This window comes from Microtus pennsylvanicus, chromosome 14 (genome assembly GCF_037038515.1).
Source record: "Microtus pennsylvanicus isolate mMicPen1 chromosome 14, mMicPen1.hap1, whole genome shotgun sequence".
In the NCBI taxonomy this organism is placed as follows: domain Eukaryota; kingdom Metazoa; phylum Chordata; class Mammalia; order Rodentia; family Cricetidae; genus Microtus; species Microtus pennsylvanicus.
The window spans coordinates 71,394,681-71,415,726 of record NC_134592.1 but is presented as its reverse complement, the minus strand read 5'-3'; positions in this window follow the sequence as shown (position 1 = coordinate 71,415,726).

The window sequence follows — 21,046 nt, the reverse complement described above, 5'->3', positions numbered from 1 at the left end:
TATTAGATTATTTGTTCTTTTTTTTTCTAAATTTCTTTTTTTTTAAATTTATTTATTTATTAAGGATTTCTGCCTCCTCCCCTCAACCGCCTCCCATTTCCCTCCCCCTCCCCCGATCAAGTCCCCCTCCCTCATGTGCTCGAAGAGCAATCAGGGTTCCCTGACCTGTGGGAAGCCCAAGGACCGCCCACCTCTATCCAGGTCTCCTAAGGTGAGCATCCAAACTGCCTAGGCTCCCCAAAGCCAGTACGTGCAGTAGGATCAAAAACCCATTGCCATTGTTCTTGAGTTCTCAGTATTCCTCATTGTCCTCTATGTTCAGCTAGTCCGGATTTATCCCATGCTTTTTCAGACCCAGGCCAGCTGGTCTTGGTGAGTTCCCGATAGAACATCCCCATTGTCTCAGTGTGTGGGTGCACCCCTCGCGGTCCTGAGTTCCTTGCTCGTGCTCCGTCTTCTTCTGCTCCTGATTTGGACCTTGAGATTTCTGTCCCGTGTTCCTCTGTCTCTGTCTCCTTTCATTGCCTGATGAAGGTTAATATTCATGAGGATGCCTATGTGTTTGTCTTTGGGTTCACCTTCTTATTTAGCTTCTCTAGGAACATGCATTATAAGCTCAATGTCCTTTATTTATGGCTAGAAACCAAATATGAGTGAGTACATCCCATGTTCCTCTTTTTGGGTCTGGCTTACCTCACTCAGGATAGTGTTTTCTATTTCCATCCATTTGTATGCAAAATTCAAGAAGTCCTTGTTTTTTACTGCTGAATAATACTCTAATATGTATATATTCCATACTTTCTTCATCCATTCTTCTGTTGAAGGGCATCTAGGTTGTTTCCAGGTTCTGGCTATTACAAACAATGCTGCCATGATAGAAGAGGAAGTGGGAAGTACTCTACAGCACATGGGCACAGGAGACCACTTCCTACGTATAACCCCAGCAGCACAGACACTAAGGGCATCATTGAATAAATGGGACCTCCTGAGGCTGAGAAGCTTATGTAAAGCAAAGGACACTGTCACTAAGACAAAAAGGCAACCCACTTACTGGGAGAAGATTTTCACCAACCCCGCAACTGACAAAGGTCTGATCTCCAAAATATATAAAGAAATCAAGAAACTAGACCGTAAAAGGCTAATCAATCCAATTATAAAATGGGGCACTGAGCTGAACAGAGAATTCTCAACAGAAGAACTTCAAATGGCCAAAAGACACTTAAGGTCATGCTCAACTTCCCTAGCGATCAGGGAAATGCAAATCAAGACAACTTTAAGATACCATCTTACACCTGTCAGAATGGCTAAAATCAAAAACACCAATGATAGCCTTTGCTGGAGAGGTTGTGGAGAAAGGGGTACACTCACCCATTGCTGGTGGGAATGCAAACTTGTGCAACCATTCTGGAAAGCAGTGTTTCGCTTTCTCAGGAAATTCGGAATCAACCTACCCCTGGATCCAGCAATACCACTCTTGGGAATATACCCAAGAGAGGCCCTATCATACAACAAAAGTATATGCTCAACTATGATCATGGCAGCATTGTTTGTAATAGCCAGATTATTTGTTCTTTTGATGCCCAATTTCTTGAGTTCTTTGTATATTTTAGAGATCAGTCCTGTGTCTGATGTGGGGCTGGTGAAGATCTTTCTGCATTCTGTAGTCTGTCGTTATTTCTTGTTGACTGGGTCCTTTGCTTTACAGAAGCTTTTCAGTTTTAGGAGGTCCCATTTTAATTGTTTCTCTGTGTCTACTACTGGGGTTATGTTCAGGAAGTGGTCTCATGTGCCAATGCATTCAAGTGTAAGCCCCACTTTCTTTAGTCTTATTAGGTTGATTATGTTTTAACAAAGGTAAGTTGTTTCACAGTTTCTGACTTAACTCCTCCTTCTCACATGCTTCTTATAATCGCCATTTGCTAGGTCTCTTAGAGAGGACGCCATCGGTAGATTTATTATTATTATTATTATTATTATTATTATTATTATTGTAACCACCAGTTCTGCAACCCTTCCCCCAACAGTCTCTTTGTATATTCATTCCCAAACTCTTCTCCATGCGCCCTGGATGTCTTTCTCCTTGTGACTCCTTACTCTAGCCTTTGATCCTAAAGCCAACACTCTGATGTTGCATTATACCTTGGATGCAAACACGGTTCTTGTCGATTAGGGAAGGGCCTTCATAGACTCTTCAGTGGCCATCGACTGGATACTGATCATATTTTAAAACATTAGCCTCTTAGTTTTTACCAGCTTGGCTTCATAGAAAGTGGCCACGTGTGTTCCCATTGCAAGCCCGATGTGTGCTCTAGACTTCTCACTGTCGCAGCAGAAAATGTAAGGAGCTAAGTTGGTTAACATCATAACAGCTTGACCTCTCCGGCAGCAAACAGGTTGGACAGTCACAGATAGAAATAAAATAGGTTTTGACATTCATGTGAACTCCCCTCTCCAAACTCTTTACTTCTTATGTGTTTAAAGGTCACCAGTGCACATGGGCGTTCCAGCTTTCTGGGAATTCATTCACTGCGGGTAAAACACAAGGCCGCCCTGCTTTCATTACAGACTGATATTTTTGAGTCTGTGTATTCTGACCTTCTAGGTGGGATGCAGGATAAAATAGCTTGGTTTCTACAATCGGAATCCTGCTGAAGAGGCTTCCTAATCCACAGGGTGAGCGCAGGAGCCTACGTGATGCTCTTACCTTCCTGGGTGATCACGTAAACAACAGTCCTGCTGGCACCACAGGCAGTGAAGGCTGGTCTGTGGAAACTTCAGGGGGAACACTGCCAGGATTCGGAGCAGAATAGCATCGTCTCTTCTCATAATTAGTCTTTAAATCAGAGATCTGTTCTCTGGACAGAAGTACAAAAAGTTACCAGAGGTTTCTCACAGGTCAGGATCACTCCTGATTTCCACATGTTTGATTAGACTTTTGTATATTTTGAATTTTACATGAATGATTATTTTTACAATAAAAAAGGAAGCTTTTCACACATGTTTATAATTGTCAATAGAGTTTGTTTTATAAAGAGTATGTTTATCTAGACAGGGTTTTTGTTGTTGCTGTTGGGGTAGGCCTATGGGAATGCACGCATGTGTGGGTGCCATGCGTGGCTCATGGAGGCCAGTGGTAACTTCATGTGTCTTTCTCTGTTGCTCTACATCTGACATTTTGAGATATGGCCTCTCACTGTCTCTGGAGCTTTCTATGTCATTTTGGCTATACCAGATAACTGGTGAGCCTGTGTCCATCCCCAGGGCTGCACCTAAAGTCATACACCATTATTGCTGTCTTTATGTGGGAGTGGGAAGTCAGATTCAGACACTCATCCTTAAAGGCTTTACCCACTGAGCCATCTCTCAAGCCGTAGGTAAGGGTTTTTGAGGATGGAATTTGCCAAGACCTTGGTGTTTCTTATCCTTAAATAGGTGTAGACTTGTAATTTTTGTGCTATTTCTTTTCATCTGTCTGGGATTGAATCCTTGGTGAGGCTACTGTTAGTTTGATCAACGCATCTGGAGCAAGGATGCTCTTGTTGTGGGATATTTGTTTACACTGTGTGGACATGTGTCACTGTGATTGGTTTAATAAAGAGATGCATGGCCGATATCTAGGCAGGAGAGAATAGGAAGGACTTCCGGGCAAAGAGAGGAACTGAGGATGAATCTAGGCCTAAAGATAGTCACCAGCCAGACATGGAGGAAGCAGGGTGGGCAGTGTGGAGATGAGGTTACTGGCCACATGCCAGAATGTAGATAAAAAAGATATTGGTTAATTTAAGTTATGAAGGCGTAAGTCACAAACAATGCCACACCAATTTGGGATTATGATTAATAGGGTGATATTTATTTAAAGGGGAAAAAACTTACAGATCACTGTCCCAGGCAACAGCCCTCTACGCAACGCAACCAGGAGTCTAGTGGCCGGTGGAGCAGGAAGTGAAGAGAGAGAGGAGAGGGAAGTGGCCGCTTTTTTAAAGGGAGAGAGACCACGCCCCAATGGGCTGGTATCTCAGCAGCTATAGGTTGGAGAAGCGGGAGGACCTCCCGCAACAAAGTTATAAGAACTAGATAGGAAAAAGCCTAAGCTGCTACACTGAGGCTGAGCATTCATAATAAAAATAATGATAATAAGAAGTCTCCGTGTCATTAGTGGGGGGCTGGTGGAACGGAGAAAGACTCTACAGGCTCTAGCTGCTGCTGGTTTCAAACTCTGGCTTGTATGTCAAGTACCTGAAGGGCATGTTGAAGTTCAGACCACTGTTCTGGCTTCTAATTTTGAATAAATTTGGGGTGGGTTTTGAGTATTTGGAAAGAGGTGCCTAGTGGTACAGTTCCAGGAGTTTCACTCGGCATACCAAGTGAATTATTATTATTGTCATCAAGGCCAGCTCCCAGACTGCACGACTATGACATCATCAGACGTGATAAACGCAGAATCAGGCTGGGTGTGGTGACTCACACCTGCAATTCTAGCACCAGGGGGACCGAGTCTAGAGAATTTCTGCTCATCTGAGGCAAGATTGGGCTATAAAGTTATAAACTTTCACAGACTAACAAACAACCCTAACAACCCACTGCACACCTGCTGACCACAGCGTGGGGAATCACAGGCTGGTCCTTGAGCACCTCAAACAAAGCCTCACAGTTTGACTGTGGCAGAACCGAGTATGGAGCTTTTCAAATTTCCATGCTCAGAGTGAGACAAGCAGAATCGCCGAGGCGGGGCCAAGCCATCAGTTTCTTAAGTTCTTCCATTCTTCCATAGGAATCCAAGGCCAAGTTTGAGAATCACATTGGAGAATCACATTGTAGAACTGGCAGCAGTGACCGAGAGAGCATGAATTGTGACCTTTGGCAACAGAATGAACCTAGAGGCGTCCATTTCCCCTCTGCCACCCTGTTAGACAATGGATGTGTTGTTGTCCACTGGGCCAAGGGGAAACACTTTGAACTAGAGTATGAGATCGTAGTATGCGATTTTAACAACACCCGCAATGGTTTGGTGTCCCTTGACACTTGCCTTGACAGAGGCACTTGAACTCAGTGTTCTTGTCTCTGCAGCCTCTGAGACTGAGGGCTGGGAAACATGCCCTCCACAGGCATCTTGCTTTTCCTACTCCACTGTCATTCAAAACTTGTGCACTGTATATTTTCTTACTTATCCAATTTAATGGAAATCTAGAGTTTCTCTGTAGGTATACTGTGTTCCAGGTTAAAGACTGAATTCTTTCAGAGAAAGAGCAATGTATAATTTTACAGGTAAGAGAGCTAGCTGATTTACAGGGTAGATAAAAGAGAATACATTATCTCTGAGCATCTGGTCATTTTCTCTAAAAGCATAGAGTAGTCCTTTGTGAATCGAACATCTCATTAACAAACGTTTGCCCTAACACCCTCCAGCTGCAGTGTTCTAGGCCAGCCAATCATTGTGGTTTATTGTTTTTTGGGGGGATGTCACGTGTTATTCACTTATAAAAATGGGTTATACATTATTTCTAAAGGGTGATAAAGGTGCATTTAACTATGGGTAGTGATGCTTCATTTCACTTCCTAGGAAAGGGTGATGATGGACAATTCACTCAGCAACCTTGAGAATTCCAGGGAGAATAAGACTGAAGACCTGTACCAAGATAAATACAGCTTACGAAGGGCCAAGAAGTTGTTCTAAGTCTCTTCTTTGGTGATGACAGATACGCTTCAAATGTGTTCTTTCTTTGAATAGGTCAGTCTTTCAATTTCTTTAAATCCTTTTCATTCCTTTTCTACCACCTGTTAGACTAAAACTTCCCCTAGGTTTACCAACCTTGTCCAAAGCAGTTAGAGGTCCTCTCACTCCCCTTTTCTTTTCCCTAGTGAGCCAGGGCCCGTGGATCTCAGTTTCCTCTGGCTTTCCTGGTTCAGACCCCCCCCCCCAAAAAAAATCTCTGCCACGCCTCTTGCATCTCTTATGAGATGCATAATTCCTACCAGGAGTGCTGCATCCTGCAGCATCCTCCCTAGTGCTGCAAGCCCAGCTGCACGGGAGTGCTGCATCCTGCAGCGTCCTCCCTAGTGATGCAAGCCCAGCTGCACGGGAGTGCTGCGTCCTGCAGCGTCCTCCCTAGTGATGCAAGCCCAGCTGCACAGGCAACTAAGAAAGGTTGAGAGTAGGAGAATTAGTTTTCTAATGCCATTGTTTATCCGATACAAAGTGGTCAACCCTGAAAACATACCTACAAGTGATTTTATACAGAATGAGCAGGCTCTATTTAGGAACACACACACACACGCACCCCACACACACCCCCCCCACACCCCCCCCCACACCCCCCCCACACCCCCCCACACACCCCCACACACCCCCCCACACACCCCCCCCACACACACCCCCCACACACACCCCACACACACCCCACACACACACCCCACACACACACCCCCCCACACACCCCCCCCACACACCCCACACACGCACCCCCCACACACACCCCACACACACACCCCACACACACACCCCCCACACACACCCCCCACACACACCCCACACACACACACCCCACACACACACCCCCCCACACACCCCCCCCACACACCCCCACACACCCCCCCCACACACACCCCCCACACACACCCCACACACACACCCCCCACACACACCCCACACACACACCCCACACACACACACCCCACACACACACCCCCCACACACACCCCACACACACACCCCACACACACACACCCCACACACACACCCCCCCACACACCCCCCCCACACACCCCACACACGCACCCCCCACACACACCCCACACACACACCCCACACACACACCCCCCACACACACCCCCCACACACACCCCACACACACACACCCCACACACACACCCCCCCACACACCCCCCCCACACACCCCCACACACCCCCCCCACACACACCCCCCACACACACCCCACACACACACCCCCCACACACACCCCACACACACACCCCACACACACACACCCCACACACACACCCCCCACACACACCCCACACACACACCCCACACACACACACCCCACACACACACCCCCCCACACACCCCCCCCACACACCCCACACACGCACCCCCCACACACACCCCACACACACACACCCCCACACGCACCCCACACACCCCCCCCAACACACACCCCACACCCCCCCACACCCCCCACACACACCCCACACACACCCCCCCACACACACCCCACACACACACCCCACACACACACACACCCCACACACACCCCACACACACACCCCACACACACCTCCCACACACGCACCCCACACACGCACCCCCCACACACACCCCACACACACACCCCACACACACACACCCCCCACACACACCCCACACACACACCCCACACACACACCCCACACACACACCCCCCACACACACACGAAAAAAAAGAGGTCATGAATTTAAAAGAGAAAAGGGGAGAAAGTAGGAAAGATAATGTAATCATAATAGGGAAATGTTCACTTAATTCTTTTTCTTTAATGATGTATTTATTTTCATTCCGTGTGTATGTGTGAATGTTTGCATGTGTATCTGATGCTCATAGAGGCTAGAAGAAGGCATTGGATCCCCTGGAACTAGAGTAACACACAGCTGTGAGCCTCCCCATGTGGGTGCTAGGAACTGAACCCAGGTCCTCTGCAACAATACCAGTGTTTTTAACTTCCGGGCCACCTCTCCAGCCCTTGTGTGGTTCTTCGTGTCATTTGCTTTTCTTATAAGTAGACAGATGTTCCCCCAAAGCTCCTGCAAAGAATACTTATACATTTGACTTGTTTGGGATTGCAAAACCCTAAAAGCAATCATTTACTTCTCTAACAACATGTAGTGATGTCACACCAATAGGGAGGTGGGCAGTTTCAGATCCTGTTAAAAATGATGCTAAGCTTCTAAGTATACAGGGCACACGAAGAAGAAGTTAACAACTTCAAACTTGGGTGGGCAAAGTATAAGGTCCTTGCAGCTATTATACACTGAATCTTGTTTAAATTAAATTAAATTAAATTTCAAATGAAATTAACAGCTAGAGTGATGGGTATATGGTGAGAAACTTGAGTCAATGAGGAGAAATACCCTGGAGTAGGGGAACATTTTCCTTTAAAGCCCACTGGAAAAGTCTAACGTATCACATTTTAAATGAAGACCAAAAATGACACTCAGTATTGACATATTTATATGTATGTTAGAGATAAATTTAATGGCATTTACTCTTCTTATTCAGATGGTTCCAGTATTTTCTATTGTGTGACATTTTAAAATGCTATATCCATTATAGACATTTCATGAATGGCCATTTGCAAAGCACTGGGCATGAAGGACATATCAATCTTGGAAGCTGGCAATGCAGCTATAAGGCTGGAGAAAATGTGGAGAACAGAACCCAGGAGAATCACAGTGAATAATATGAGCTAGTGACCCAGTTAGGAAGGCATTGATAGTCAATACCAGCTTTAATTTACAGCCTGCAGACGCCTCCCTATAGTTTACCCATTGCACTTCAAGCTGCATTCTCATTCCAACACTGAAAACCAGATTTCTTGAACCACTTCATCCTTATTGTAGAACAGCTTCAGAACCTTGGAGGTAAGTCAGTCCAGGAATAGCAATATGAAACAAAGCTTTGGATTATTGTTTTTATATCAGACTACACTGCAATCCTTTTTTCCTTCTCCGTCCAATGATGTGAATCTGTTGGCAAATGAAAAGACAGGCAAATTGCATGGTTTGTCACAAACATAAAGAAGGGAATAATCCCAGAACTACCTGCCCAGGTCATGTGTACTGTCATTAAGAACATTTGCTAAGTAAGCCAGGCGGTGGTGACACATGCCTTTTATCCCAGCATCTGGGAGGCAGAGGTAGGTAGATTTTATGAGATTGAGGTCAGCATGATCTACAGAGCAAGTTCCGGGACAGCCAGGGCTACACAGAAAAACCCTGTCTCAAAAACAAAACAAAAACAAACAAAAAGGAAAACAAAACAAAAACCACTTTCTGATGGAGGAAGTAAGTCCTTAATTTCTCAGGGTACAGAAGCTCAGAGAGCAAACTGAGAAAGGATAAGACCAAATGACTAGGCCTTGCTCACTTGAAAGTCAGATTTTCTTCTTGATTTCCCAATGTTCTCCAAGAGGAAGCCAGCAATACAGATTCTTCTCTTTCCAATTTTGTCTTCAGGGCTAGCGAGACAAATTTTCTCTGTGCCTTTCAGAGAAAGAGGAGGTTGTAGTCACAGAAAGAGAAGAGGGTGTAGTCACAGAGAGAAGAGGGTGTGGTCACAGAGAAGAGGGTGTGGTCACAGAGAAGAGGGTGTGGTCACAGAGAGAGAAGAGGCTGTGTTACTAGAGAAAATAAGACTATTATTCTGGAAGGCTCTAGGGCACAAAAGTGCAAGAAAGAATGCTGTAGTTTTGACTTTTCTCTGGAGATTTTGGAGCTGTAGTTCAGTGGATCTCAGGAAGTCTAATCCCAAACCTTTGGCAGAAACATTCTCAGTGTATCGTCCACGGACACGTTGATCAGAATCACTCAGTTTCTTCTTCAAAATACCTTTGCTAGAAGATGATGAATCCAGCCAAAGAAAACCACAGAACCTGGAGACAGGACCTGGAAATGTGGGCTGTCATCCTCCAGGGTTTAATTAAGGCGCACAATACAGTTTGAGATCCATTGATAGGAAGTGCTAATGGCTACATTTAGTTAATGACTACATATGAAGAGTTAATGCTACATTTATTGTACACCTAATTCAGCAAACACTGCAATAGCTATACATGCTTATTGTGTAACTTCACTTCTCCTCAGAAGAGCGTCATCCTATTCCTATTTGACCACTGAGGGCGATCAGTTCAGAGAGTTTGTGTAAAATGTTGAATATGTATTTGAATTCTGCACCGACTGGTTTTATATGTCAACTTGACACAAGCTAGACTCATCAGAGAGTAAGGAGCCTCAGTTGAGGAAAGGCCTCCATGAGATTCAGCTGTAGGGCATTTTCTTAATAAGTGATCAATGGGAGAGGGCCAAGTCTGTGGTGGGCGGTGTTATCCTGGTCTGGTGGTCCTGGGTTCTATAAGAAAGCAGGTTGAGCAAAGCAAGGGGAGCAAGCTAGCAAACATCTCCCTTCCATAGCCTCTGCATCAATTCCTGCCTCCAGGTCCCAGCCATGCTTGAGTTCCTATTCTGACTTCCTCCAGTGATCGACTATAATCTGAAAGCGTAAACCAAATAAGCTTTTTCTTCCTGATCTTTCTTCTTGGTAATGGTGTTTCCCCACAGCAATAGAAACTCTAAGACAGTCTCTAAAGGATGTACCTAGGGTTCCTTCCTTGAATTCTAGCCATCTTGCTTCTTGCACCAAACTTAATGAGGAGATGGGGGATACTCCATACTGTTTCTCTCATCAAAACACCCACTTATATGGAGTGTCTGAATGCATTTCACACCAGCAACGTAACAACCAGCAATGACTTCAGATACTGTCAACAGGTTCCTGGAAGGAAATTACCAAAAATTACCATCAGTACAGAACAAATTTTGATTAAAAAAATTCCTGTCCTCTTGGCTCTTCAGGAAGAGAAAGTTCTACCCATGCCCAGAAGAAGGTTCCTTGAGAAGCACTGTGTCCTCCCTGGCGAGCACAGGCCTGTTTGACTCAGTCCCGAGAGAGCAGAGTAACTCTTTTCCTAAAGAGTCAAGAATGACGGGTGAGCGAAAGCACAGCAAAGTCACCTGAAGTCTGCCCTTGTGTGGAAACAAAAAGGAAAGCAGTAAGCACAGGGAAGAGCTCCTGCTCAGCTTTGACATCGCCTTCTCTTCCAGGGAATCGCCCCCTCCCCTATCTTAAATAGAATTATTTTCTTATGAGCTGGGAAGCAGTAAATAATTAAGCTAATTTGTTTGGGACTGTGGTTCAAAGAAGCCTCCAGAAATTGAAGTCCAATAATTCTACACGGTGAAGGCCAGCACAATGGGAAAAACCTCATCGGGATAATGGGCTGGGCGTGTGCTCCGGAAAAGACTGAGTTCAATTATTCATCCTCGGCATCTGGAAGGGCATTTGGCTTTATAATTTGATTGCAGTTTGGATTAGGGTGACTTCATTGCTGAATATTTCTAAAGCTACAATTAACTGTTTATGCACTATGCAAATCCCTTCCATCCATGATAATAAGCACTTCAACTTGGATTTTGAATGGGGTCATATCACTTGTGGATTCTCCATCCAGATCAAGTTCGTACATTGGTTGCTTTTTGTTTTCATTGACTTCTCTCCCCACCTGCTACTCTTTTCCTCCTCAAGATTTTAAAATTTTTATTTATTATTTATTTATGTTTGTGTGTGTGTGTGTGTGTATTTCAATTACCACTAACTGGGCCCCCTGCTCTGTCACGCTGTGGTTGTTCTTTCAGTGTCTCGTTTGATGATTCTAATGAGGCGGGTTCATTCACTTGGCAAACATGAAGTACATTTTATATTTGGCATCATGCCAGGAGCTGGACATATACTGCTGAGTGTGACACAGTCTTACAGCCGTCCTCCTCCAGTTATGCATGAGAGACAGATGTACAAATTCCTTCAAGACGCTAGGAAAGGAGAGGGCTATCAGACATTCTCCTGCTTTCTCCCTCACACCCCTCCAGATAGCTTGAAAGAAAAAGTAAGCATTTCCATAACTATATGGAAACTATAGGTTTTGGAGGGGCCCATTAGCCCTCTGTGACGAGCGAGGGCTAAGCCTGGGGGAATACAATGGTCTTCTGGGGTCAGAGTCTGGCTACTGTGATTGGCAGTAATATTAGGTAAATTATTTAAATGCTTATCCCTATTTCTTCAAGAAAAGAAGAGTAATAAATTCTACTTTTTAAATCAGAATGGATTATTGATTTGAGACAATCCATGCTGGACTCCTTAAACTTTAACTGCTATGATTACTACCTCTCCTGGCATTGCTTATGGAGTTGGTTAGCCATTTGGGCAAGAAACTGTTCTTGCCTGGGCTGTTGCATAAACTGGACACAGAGAACCTGCAGAGAGAGAGGACTGCTGAACTTGCCTAAGGTGAGATGATCCTTTGGGATTCCTGACTCATGAAAGAGTCTGCGAGACATTCTTCAGGACACAAAAGAAAGTGACTGAACTGTCTTTGAAATTTCCTGCTTCATGGAAATATCTGCTGGAAACTATGGGCCTGTAGGCTGAAGATGGATGCCCCAATGGTACAAAAGAACTTTGGGTGACTGTCCAGGCAGCGAGGCATCTCTGTCATTCCTAGAGTTTGGAAGTTGTTTATTTCTTGTTTACTTAGGTAATATTATATCCTTCTGGAGTCTTTGATAGAGTTGAAGAATAAATATATAGTTACAGTTTTCCTTAGTTATGACAAAAGATAAAGTAGATATAAATATTGTAACTGTAATTCTTGCTTGTTAACTGTTTTGTTATATGTAATTTTATTATGTTAAAGTGAAAGCCTTTCTTTTTTGTTTAAACAGAAAAAGGAGAAATGATGTAAGTGGGCCTTCTGTCTATGTGTTACTTTCATTGGTTAATAAAGAGACTGCCTTGGCCTTTTAATAGGGCAGAAAATTAGGTGGGTGGAGCAGACAGAACAGAATGCTGAGAAGAAGGGAATTGAGGCAGACTCTATGAAACTCCAGCCCAAGATAGACGTAGGTTAAAAATCTTCCCGGTAAGTCACCACCTCGTGGTGCTACACACATTAATAGAAATGGGTTAATCAAGATGTGAGAGTTAGCCAGTAAGAGACTAGAGTTAATGGGCCAGGCAGTGTTTAAGTGAATACAATTTGTGTGTTATTATTTCGGGTGTAAAGCTAGCTGGGCGGGAGCTGGGTGGGACAAAAAGCAGGCCTGCCCACAGCTCATCACTACATAGTGGTTTGAGTAGGAATGTAAGATCATTTGAATGTTTGTTCACTATGGAATGACTCTACTTGGCAAGGATTAGAAAATGTGGCCTTGTTGGAGGAAGTGTGTCTCTGGGGGGGTGGCCTTTGGGGTTTCAAATGCTCAAGCCAGGCCTAGTTTCTCTCTTTGCCTGCTGCCTGTGGATCTGGCTATAACACTCACTCTCCAGCACCATATCTGCCAGGCTACCCGCCATGACAATAACGGACCAAACCTCTGAAACTGTAAGCCAGTCCCAGTTAAATGTTTTCCTTTAAAAGAGTTGCTGCAGTCACAGGGTCTCTTCACAGCAATGAACGTTGACTAAGACCAAAGTTGGTTGCAGAGCAACAGACCAGAAGGCTGAATCATTTAAACATTTGGAGTAGGCTTTCCAATGTAGTACATGTGATGAAGCCTCTCCTGGAACTGGAAGTGTGCTGTGCTTTAAACAATTGTACAAACTTAGGGAGACAAATGTGTTTGGTTGTTCTAATTTACTAGTCGTAGGTAGAAACATATTCGGTGATTCTGTAAATAAAACTTTTGACAGTTTATGGAAAAATAAGGAGAATGATGATGGAGGTTGATTGCTCTTAGCATTTCAGGATAAACTGATGAAGGCTAGGAATGAGCTCCGTGATAAAAACTAACCAACTTATCAAACCTCGGAATACAGTGAAGGACAACAATGAACTTAGTAATGAAACTGCCTGGTTCTAGATGTATGTGAGCAGTCTAGAAAGTTTCAAAGTTTGCCCTGGAAGAGAATCTTTTCTCTAGCAGCCACTGAGCTCAGGTTACAGAAAATCAAGTTCAAGCCTCCAACATAAAGTCAGCTGACTTACAGCAAAAATTGAAACAGCCCCAGTTTGTGTTGGTGGTTAATTAGTAAGGGCTTTAATTGGTAAAGGTTGGAACTCTGTACCTTGGAATGGGGTTGTGTGGGAGGACGCTATTGAAATCTGAAGAAGTTTGACTTTTTCACTTTAGAGTGAGGAGATGAATCCTGTTGTCTGCTAAGTCATCAGTGATTTTCCATGAAGGAGAGACCAGACAAGACAATACTGACGTCCCTCAGGGACTACCAATAGCTGCCTTTAGAACTATATCACCAGACTTGAGACCAAACTAAAGGGGAGGTAGAAAGTGAAGTCCATGAGGAGGTGTGCTATGGCACTAAACAGCGTAACGAGCTTGCTAATTCATTCAAGCAGAAGTCTGGGCAGTATGATTGGGAGTGGAGTTTGGGATAATCGTAGAAAGATCAGGCTGAGTTTATTAATATGGGCCCTCTGAGTGGAGATTTTCTGTTTCATATGGAAGCTTGCAGAGTTTAAAAAGGTGCCAAAGGTTTGTTAGAATGGTTGGCTGAAGCATTTGTCCAAAGATGGCCTGCTGAAAAGGAGTTGGAGATGCCTGATATTCCTTGGCTTAGTGTTGATGAAGGGATTTTAAGACACAGGGATGTTGCAATACTAGCATGGGTATATCATGTAAAACCTTATTCTCCATAATGGGAAGGCCCAGAAGACATGCCCTTCACTAATCTTCTAAGATGCAAAATGGTGAGAGGGCACCAGTGTATTTGAAGAGATTTGTTCTTGTCTTTTTCCTTGTGCCAGACCTTAGGGCTGAAGATGCTGCTGCTCAGCTGAATGAGTTAAATGCAGTGGGTTTAATTAGGTCCAGAGATAGCAGGGGCCAAGTGGCAGCACTGTATCGCCTAGGCCAAGGTGATCACAATGATTATAATTGCTAACATAGAAAAAGCAATGTCCATATTGGTTTAACCTGTAATGGTCAGCACAGGTAAAGTGAATTTTATGATGGCTAGGTAATCAATCAAGGTGTTTCCAGGCATGATATAGAAAAGAAACTTACTATTTTTTTCTTTTTTGATTTGTGTAATCAGAAAAAAAAGTACCCAAAATACTCAAAATAAGGTTAGAATACCTACATTGGATGGTGACAAGAGGGAACCTCAGCCCACAGATCAGTTTCCAGGGTTGGTCCAGTTCACATACTCCAAGACCCATTTATGAAGGGATGCTCAATTCCCCTGAGGAAGGATCTTGATCTCAATACCTAAAGTAGGGTCCAACCAAGAGAGAATCACAGTGTTCAGTGGGCCTGTTTGGATTCTGGAGACAGCACACCCTTCACTTGGTGTGTTTCCACGCCCATATACCAAGTGACTCCGTGTGTGAGTCCTGGGACAGAAGAAGGCTCTTCAACAGGTCCAGCCTGCTGTGCTGGCTGCTCTGCCACTTGGACCATATATGATCCAGCAGCCCCGATGGTACTTGAGGTGTCAGTAGGGATGATTTTTGCAGCCTTTGCCAGGTCTCTATAGGTGAATCACAGAATACCTTTGGGATTTGGGGGCAAAGCTCTGCTACTATGATCAGCAGACAACTATTGTCCCTTTGAAAGACAGCTCTTGGCCTGCTGTTGGGCCTTAGTGGAAAGGACATGTACAATAGCAATATATCAGCAATGGAGCACACACACACACACACACACACACACACACACACACACACACACACACGATCAGCCCAGAGCAAGTCCTGAAGGTACAAGACAGTTACTTGAAGAAGCTGTGCAAATGCCTCCAGCTTCTATTCCTGCTGCAATGCTGTCTGCTACTAAGCATGCACCTAGAGCCTCTTCAGGTGTTCCCTATGCTCAGCTGACTGAGGAAGAGAAGACTAGTGTGTGGTTTACTGATGGTTCTGCATATTACACAAGCACCACACAGAAGTGGGTGCATGCAGCATTACAACCCCTTTCTAGGACAACTGTGAAGAATACCTGGGAAGGGAAATCTTCAGAGTGGGCAGAATTTCAGAATGTACACATGGTATCACATTCTGTTTGGAAGGAGAAATGACCAGATGTGCAATTGTTCACTGTGGGCTATAGCCAATGGATTGTCTGGATGGTCAGGGACTTGGAAAGAGCATGATTAGAAAATTGGTGAGAAAGACATATGGGGAAGAAGTATGTGACAGTCCTCTCCAAATGGGCAAAGGATGTGAAGATACTTGTATCCCATGGAAATATTCATAAAAAGGTGACTTCAGCTAGAAAGGAGCCCAGCAATCAAGCAGATAGAATGACCTGCTCTGTGGGCCATCAGCCTCTTTCCCCAGCCATTCCTGCCATTGCCCAGAGAGCCCATGAACAAAGTAGCCTTGGTGACAGAGATGGAGTTTATGCATGTTCTCAGCAACATAGACTTCTGCTCACCAAGGCTGACTTGGCGACAGCTGCTTCTGAGTGCCAGATCTGACAACAGCAGGAACCAACCTTGAGCTCCAGATGTGGCACCATTTCCTGGGGTGAGCAGTCACCAACCTGGTGGCAGGTTGACTACATTGCTCCACTTCCTCCACAGAATGAGCAATGCTTTGCCCTGGATGGAGTAAAATCTTATTCTGGTCATGGATTCACCTTTCCTGCACATAATTCTTCTGCCCAAAACCATGACAGTGACCTAAAACTAAGTTTTTATTGTAATAAGAAGCACATGAGACTTGCCATCATAAGCATTTTTTCAAAGTTTGTGTGTGCACAATGTGTGTATATATATATATATATATATATATATATATATATATATATATATATGCATTCTCCCATGCGTGTGGACCCACCTGTGTGTGTAGATGCATGTCCATGCTATTTTCGGCCTTTTCCGTGATCATGGTCAACCCTGTTCATTGCAGCAGGATCTCCTAGTCAAGCCCAGAGCTCACCAGTACCAAGTCTGACTCTGGGTGATACTCTGTGTCATACTTCGACTCATACTCCGGGTCATACTCCAGGTCATACTCCGGGTCATACTCCGACTCATACTCCAGGTCATACTCCGGGTCATACTCCGGGTCATACTCCAACTCATACTCCAGGTCATACTCCGGGTCATACTCTGGGTCATACTCCGACTCATACTCCGGGTCATACTCCGGGTCATACTCCGGGTCATACTCCGACTCATACTCCAGGTCATACTCCGGGTCATACTCTGGGTCATACTCCGACTCATACTCCGGGTCATACTCCGGGTCATACTCTGGGTCATACTCCGACTCATACTCCGGGTCATACTCCAGGTCATACTCCGGGTCATACTCCGACTCATACTCCAGGTCATACTCCGGGTCATACTCTGGGTCATACTCCGACTTATACTCCGGGTCATACTCCGGGTCATACTCTGGGTCATACTCCAGGTCATACTCCGGGTCATACTCTGGGTCATACTCCGACTCATACTCCGGGTCATACTCTGGGTCATACTCTGGATCATACTCCGGGTCGTACTCCAGGTCATACTCCGACTCATACTCCGGGTCATACTCTGGGTCATACTCCGGGTCATACTCCAGGTCATACTCCGACTCATACTCCGGGTCATACTCCGAGTCATACTCTGGGTCATACTCCAGGTCATACTCCGACTCATACTCCGGGTCATACTCTGGGTCATACTCTGGGTCATATTCCAGGTCATACTCCGGGTCATACTCTGGGTCATACTCCGGCAGTTTTCTCTAGAGCCCTGTCTCTGTCTCTCTTTTGAGAGCTGGGATTTCAAACAGAATGCCATTTCACACTCGGTGGCTTTCACTTGGGCTCTGGGGCTGGGAATGCTGGTCCTCATCCATGCATTCTGAGCACCCTGTCATCTTCCTTGCCCTGGTAACTATTTTTTTTCTTTACAAACCTGGCAACTATTTTTAAATGTGTAGTTTAGCAGAGCACATGACTGATTTTCATCATCTATAGACTGGTTTTTTTATAGTGGAAGATTGCCTTGATTACTATTTTTTTTTTAAATTTATCTCTAAGGAAGTGGTTGAAGTCAGTCTGGCCAAGAATTTTTTTTTTTTTTTTTGGTTTTTCGAGACAGGGTTTCTCTGTAGCTTTGGGGCCTGTCCTGGAACTCCCTTTGTACACCGGACTGGTCTCAAACTCACAGAGATCCGCCTGCCTCTGCCTCCCGAGTGCTGGGATTAAAGGTGTCTGCCAACACCGCTCGGCAAGCACACGCTTTTTTTTTTTTTTGGTTTTTTGAGACAGGGTTTCTCTGTGGCTTTGGAGCCTGTCCTGGAACTAGCTCTTGTAGACCAGGCTGGCCTCGAACTCACAGAGATCCGCCTGTCTCTGCCTCCCAAGTGCTGGGATTAAAGGCATGTGCCACCACTGCCCGGCAAACGCTTTTATAGTTAGCCATTGGCATATGCATTTCTGACGAGGCTGTTAGAATTCTTTTGAACTAATTTCACACTAGGACAGTCTTGGGGATGCTAGTGGCCATAAATCCCGAGTCAGTCTCTCTCTCTCTCTCTCTCTCTCTCTCTCTCTCTCTCTCTCTCTCTCTCTCTCTCTCTCTCTAATATTGAAATTATAAGGCTCAGATTACCATAAGGATATTTTGTTCTCGGGGTTTAATTCCTTGGAGAGGGCTGAAACTCACCCAGCATGGGTCAGAAGACACTCCTGCACCTCATTCCGTGGCTCACTGGTGGCCACAGAGGTCCCTTCTAGCACCCAGCATTCGGTATGTGGATCTTATGTGAGAAGATGGGAAAAGGTGATGCTAATGGTAATAGACAAAACACTGGCATTGTGTTGAAAATGTCTAGAATAATATAAATATAGAAAAGTATTCATAAAATTAGCATACAAGTTCAGTAATTTTTAAGAGGAGGAAGGGAGTCAATTAACATAATTCATTCTGGACTGCATCTGGTTAAAATTTTAGCTGTATAATTACAAACTAATTCCTTGGATTTAAGTAGAAAGTACTTTTTGACCATTTCTGGCATTATTTAAACATAAACACATGCGCTGTCATATTTTTTAAATGAGAAAGGGGTTTTCAGAATAATTTTTACCCAACTTGAAATGGACAAACTGACAGCAAAAGACGAAGTGAATAATTCCTGGGCACCAACAGTTTACAATGAGGTCTAGAGTCTTCTCCAGGCTCTGCAGTCATGTCCCCAAGATGCAAATAGAGTCTAGGAGACAGCATTTGCAGAGACACTCGGGCTGCGAATTGTTCCTACATTTTTAACAATAGTCACAAGCTGGGGGCCCCCACTTAAAGTTTTCTGCACCTCAATTTCCTGCCCATTAAGCATGGAACAAATATCAATTTGACAGAGTTGCTTTGTAATTTTAGTTAAACAACACATTTGAATATCCCTGTGAGTTGTGGTGGTTTTGTTTCTGCTTAGGTTCCAGTTACAGGTTATGTCTTAACTAACCACACCCTCATGTCTGTCTCTCATTTCCCCACTGTTTTCTTTATGGCATCAACTGGGAGGAAGATGCCATGGTAGAGTACTGAAATACGAAAGGTCATCTCTGTTCTCAAGTAGGTAAACACAAAGTTATTATTTGCTTGTGAGGACTTATCATTCATGTTGATCTTATGAAGCCATAGCTAGAAAACACTAACCAAACATTTAGAAATGCCACTATCTTCATATTCAAGGCTATATGCTGCTTACTGTGGGGGATAAAGGATAACGGAGCTTTGACAAGGCTATATGCTGCTTACTGTGAGGGGATAAAGGATAACGGAGCTTTGACAAGGTGGTTTTCCCTGGAAGGCTGTTTCTGAAGGAGGGCTCTTAGTTACATTGGGTTTGAGTGAACACAGTTTTGCCACTGACTGCATCTTCTATGTAATAATATTTGGATTTTGACTTATCATAAGACACGCTCTCTCATTTCCTCCTCCTTTGTATTTTAAAACAGTGTTTTTTAATAAATAGATGCATAGCTTTAGCTGTCCTAGAACTAGCTTTGTAGACCAGGCTGGCCTGTATCTCACAGAGCTCTGCCTGCCTCTGCCTCCTGAATGCTGGGATTAAAGGTGTGGGCCACCACCACCCAGCACTCACTCCTTTTAGAAGTAAACTTATTAAACTTATTAAAGTTTATTATTATGTTACAAACATAATGCACTTAGAAGACAATGAAGCACCCCCAGAATTTACTTGTAGGTGCCAAGACTGGCTCTTGAGTTTCTTTGAGTCTCAAGCTGGGTGGCTTAATAGAATTGATCGACTCACAGTTCCAGACACTAGAAGTCCAAAACCAACCCATAGAAATGTCATAGTCCCTTTCCAATCTCTGGGGAGGATCCTTCCTTGCCATTTCCATCACAATTGGTACCCTGACTATTGCTGGATTATGACAACATAGCCCAATCATCAAAATCTATTTATCAATAAGTCACTACTTTGGTATTTTTACTAATGGTTCCGTTTTGCATAATCTTATTTTCCTTAATGAATATGTCATTAAGAGACAGGCATGGAGTTTACTAAGCTTATAAAACAGCTCTGGAAGTGATAACCTCAATTGGACCCACTAGGCACTGTTTAAGAAGAATATGCCTTCTGTTGTATGTACCAAGAACACATTTAGATGCTTTCTCTAACTGTGCATTTCATTCAGTAGCATGAATCTACTGGTGTTGTAAAGAACATTTGAGACTAATGTAAATGCCCTTATTGCAACTAAAAGTTATGAGGGACATTCTGGTGCTGTTTCATAGTGTAGTACTTTGAATTGTGACATAAAAAAACAGGGTCAGTGCTGGTTGTCCCTCACCCCAGTGACATAAGCTATTAGGGAAAACAATTTAAACCTACCATCAAATCAAGCATAGCAAATGTGTCTCCCTCATAGGTTTATAAACCTTTTGTCTTTTTGTTTTGTTTAGTTTTTTGAGACAGGGTTTCTCTGTAGCTTTGGAGCCTGTCCTGGCACTAGCTCTTATAGACCAGGCTGGCCTCGAACTCACAGAGATCAGCCTGCATCTGCCTTTCAAGTGCTGGAATTAAAGGCATGCCTTCCCAGCATAGTAGAATATTCCACTATTGCTTGGGTCTTAGCTGGGGTCATCTTTGTGGATTCCTAGAAATTCTCTAGTGTCATGTTTCTTGCTTGTCCCATAATGGCTCCCTCAATCAAGATATCTCTTTCCTTGCCCTCCATCTCTGTCCTTCCCCCATCTCGACTATTCAGTTCCTTCATATTCCCCTCCCCTCTCCTCTCCTTCCATCCTCCATTCTCCT